The sequence below is a fragment of the Nansenia antarctica genome (assembly GCF_963989245.1).
Source record: "Nansenia antarctica genome assembly, chromosome: 5".
Lineage (NCBI taxonomy): Eukaryota > Metazoa > Chordata > Actinopteri > Argentiniformes > Microstomatidae > Nansenia > Nansenia antarctica.
This window is the reverse complement of record NC_137690.1, coordinates 56,387,054-56,391,659: the sequence shown is the minus strand read 5'-3', so window position 1 is coordinate 56,391,659 and position 4,606 is coordinate 56,387,054.

The following is a 4,606-nucleotide window of genomic DNA, read 5'->3' as shown; positions in this document are numbered from 1 at the left end:
AAAAAATGGGAAGGGGTAGAACAGGAATGAGAGAGAGAGAGAGAGAGAGAGAGAGAAAGCATGAAAGATGGATAAAGAGATAAATAGATAGAAAAGGAGAGACTGCCCCAATCAGCGGTGCTCTACACGGCCGAGAGGCATTGTACTACATCATACAGCCCTCCTGCTTTTCATTTATCATTGTAGGAAACTTAGATTTTCTAATTCTTGAAAGATCAGTGAGAAAAACTGAAAGATGAAAATGATATGCACCCCATGTCAAACATTTTCTATGAGTAATTGATCTTGTCTCACTGGGATGTAAAGATTTTGAAGCTCTCATAATAGATAATAGCCATATTTACATTGTATTTAGAAATGTATTATACATATTACTTACAAGAGTACATTTATATTATGTATGTATTCATTTAATCATTTTGTAAAAAAAAAAAAAAAATATATAGAAAAATGTAAACCAATTTATGTCAAGTGCCTTGAAATGTATTTATACATTCATAAAAACATAAAATAACGTTTTTTTCTGTATGTGAAGTTTCTGTTTAACCAACATGTTGAACACCACAAGGCTTTGGGGTTTGAATCATAGAATATTCTATCTACAGTCGATTCAATACAGTCCATGATGTCCAAGTAGAGAGTGTTTGAAATTGAACATCTGCTATACATCATGACCACCGAATTAAAGCATGCGCGACTTTATGTAATAATCTGTGTAATGCTACTTATGCAGTCAATTTAGACACATGGACTGAAGGGAAATCTCAGCATCACGGACAATGTGTTTGTGATGTTACACATGAAACATGTCTCTGTCTTTATGCCTGCATGATAATCATGACAATCTCACTTTGTCATCGCCATGGAGACTCTAAAGTAGTGGCCATTATTAAACTTTATTTTTAAGCTTCTCCACAAATATATGTGCGTACAGTAGGTGGGTTGAGCAGGGATGAGAGATGTGAGAAAAATGATGTGGCTAAATATAGAGAGCATACCGATCCAGACCACGTTGATTAATGGAACTGTTTGGATTCTAAATGGATGCATTAATGAAACACTCAAACTAAAGATGTAGGCGCTTTCAATGTATGATACTGACTGTTCCTTTCCAGTGAGTTTTCCCTCTCTCTTCTGAAGATGAATTGACAAATGACAAATGACCTACCCTGCGAATTCTGTAAGGCTACTCTTGGATAGAAATTACTTTGCAATTAAATTACTCCTATTTTGTACAACTAAACATCATAGCAATAAAACACACATTTGTGAGTTGAAACTTTCTCTCTCTTTCTCTGTTTGGATGCTCTTGTTTAGATATGCTGTAGCAGGCTACTAATGATTAAGATCATTGTGTTATGTCAGTCATTTGCAATAGATTTGAGCTCCTGGCCAATTCCATTGCAAAGGCCCTACACTTTTGGTAGAATATGTTGATCGTGTTCATTCCAATCAAAGGATCAATCAAGGATGGCAAACACAGGAGGTTACTGAAGCACATTCTGTAAGGTTGCAGCATACTGTAGACTAATGGCCAACATGAGCCCTATTTCCACAGAGACAGTGGTAAAATGCCAGAAATGTTGTTTACACAGGCTTTGATTTACCATGATTTACCCAGGTCACGCTGTTTACACACACCACCAGTGCAATGTCGGTAGTGGGAGGGAGAGGTGAGTAGCGAGTGGGGGAGGAGGGGACACAGGGCAGAGTGGAATTCAATGTAAATGCAAATGAGCACACCTGCATTTCACCTCTGCCCCATTTACACAGAACCCTGATCGTCTTCTTACCAGGACCATGACTACTGTAGGTATGCCACAGGTAAAAGAGTGGTGGTATGCCCTACCCCAGGTCAGTTTACAGACAACAGCAATGGTCAATTCCCGGGACATGCCTCTGTGTAACCAGGGATTTACAGTATGACCAAACATTAGAGCAGTTTATCCCTGCACTCTGACCAGAGCCTTGGAGGCTGGGTAACCTCAATATACAACACAATTGGGCTGTTATTGTGTTATTGTATCCACAGACCTTTCACTTAAGGGACAATTCTAGGGGTACAAAATACAAATGAAGCTAAAGACCACTACACTGGGGCAGAGGAAGCCAATGCCTACAGAACAAGCCTTCACTTGAGGTTGATGAACTGTAGTGAGACTTAACTACGGGGCTACAGTATAGTATTCATGATTACACAGAAGACAAAACATTTCAGACAACAGATATTCAGTAGCCAACATGGCTGTGAGCTTTCATTCAACCCTGACCAAGACAGGGTGAAGTGGTAGCCTGCAACCACAAATATCAGTTTTGAAGTATAAACTTTAGGGTTATGACATTTTACCTGTCGATTGGATTGAGAGAGGACAAATAAGCTCCCTGCCAGTTAAGCTGCAGTACATTTCAAGGGGAGTTCATTTTCAAACGCTCCACTGATAAATCCTCTATGAGTTCACTGAAGAACTGGCACAAAATGCCCTTGAATACCCTATATGCTTCGCAGTTAATGTTTGCACTCCATATGAAATACACTGAAATCCCACAATATAGGAACACTAACTGCTTGAAATGGTAACCTAACCGTAACTTTATCTTAACCACTCAAAGTTAAAGTCTATACTGCCTAATGCTATGTAGGTCAAAGTACCACATAGTTGCATTGCTAATGTATTTTTTTCTTTCTGTTACCCTTTAGTACTGCATCGTGGAAACGTGGAGATTCCATGCTATAGTAATGAGCAGATAAGAACATTATGGTGGCCTTTTACTATCATTACAGAAGTGCATGCACGTTTTGCTAGGAAACTGTGTGCACTTGATTATGTCCAACATCTTAACCTTGGAACATGCACAAAATGTAATTGTGAAGAGAGTTGGGCTTGATAAAGCTTTTGGATTGAAAATTCAATTATGTTTTTGTCAGAATTTGAAGAGGTGGGGGTTGTCTACATTTGAATGTACATGCAGGTGAAGGCTGGACAACAGCATAGGCCTAACCGATCTAAGATCTTATTATCTTATGTGTAAGGGAATCAAGCCAAAAACGATTATTATGATATAGTGAATAGGTCTAAATAAATAAAATCAGACCTTAGCAATGCAGTTGAAATAATTGTTGTCAGTATATTTTCGTTGTTGAGATAAGGTAATAACATTATCATAATAATAAAGCACATGCATGAACTGCACCAAAAAGATCTCTCTCATGGCTCAATATCCATTTCAAAGCCGAGTCATTCATCCACTGCGCAAAGGTGCTATAGCGCGTTGCATGCGAGCCTGGATTGTTCAGTACCTTGGACAGCGACGCTACTTGTTGGCGCACGGAATACGATTCATTCGCTTTCGGGTTGAAATCACATAAGGCCATGTGATTCAAAGTAAACTCCCCTCATCCCCTATATGATGAGTGGGAGTGGTCGCCGCGGGAGGGCGGGGGTATCTTTTTAGAATTGCCCTGAGGATGGACCGAGGTGAACACGTCCAACAATTGGAATCGCTTAGAATGACAAATAGCCTACATCAAAGCGCGCGAATAGTATATCAGAGTAACTGCAAGATAACGTTGAGGTGGGAAACTCACCATCGGAAGTCTACATCATGTGTGACTTCATCAAAGTGCCTCTATCCCATGAAAAGTAGACTAATTCGAGGCCTCGCGTAACTTCAACTAACAGAGGAAAACCAGCTCGTTTTCTAAATCAATTGAAGTTGATTGGCAGCCCACGAAGAAATAATTTGCGCAGCTGAGCGGGTAGTGAGGCAGGATCATGAATGATGTGGATTTGTAGTCTCCAATTCTGCATGTTTCGCTAATCTTTCAGGTCTGCTTAATTCTGGTTATTATTGCACAGTGATAGTGTATCCTAATAAGCTGATGTCTTGAGGTAAAAACCTAACTGCAATATTCTGGGAAAGACTTCTGAAATGGAACCTGTTGTCGATGTTGATTTATTGATGACGAGACTGCTCTTGCAATCAATGTTTTGGAATATTTTTTCTTTATCATAAAGCATAGAAACATGATCCGACATAATGGACAAGTATTAGGCTCTGCGCTGAGTTTGATTTGATTTGTGATCATTGCCTGGTTCCAGATCACCACAGCGCAAATATAGAGTAGCCTTTTTCCTCAGATCCTCCGCTGCGTTGCTCATTCACCATCCCGTCTTATCGACGACTCAGCAAAACACATTGTGCTGTGAATCAAAGGAAAGTAGCCTTCTAATGAAGACGTATTTTATTTGTAAGCTTTATTTCTGGATTATATATACACATAACTGATTCTGTTCAAATGGGGGATGGTCGTTCGAAAAAGCCTCATACTTAGGAGGATGAGGCAGCGATGAACAGGTTGGTGCTTACAGAAACTTGGGAGCAAACGCGAAAAGATGCCCTGCCCGCATCAAAGCTCACTTGGATCTTTTAATATCTATTTTAACCTTCGGAAATGCATCGCAAACAACCTGACAACACCATGTCAAGTAATTACAGATTTACAACAAATAGATTGTAATATTTCACGATATTGTGTCATTTAATCAGTTAAAACCGTTGACTTTTGGATCACGAAACAACAGGGAAATCTCGTAGCTGCTTGTTG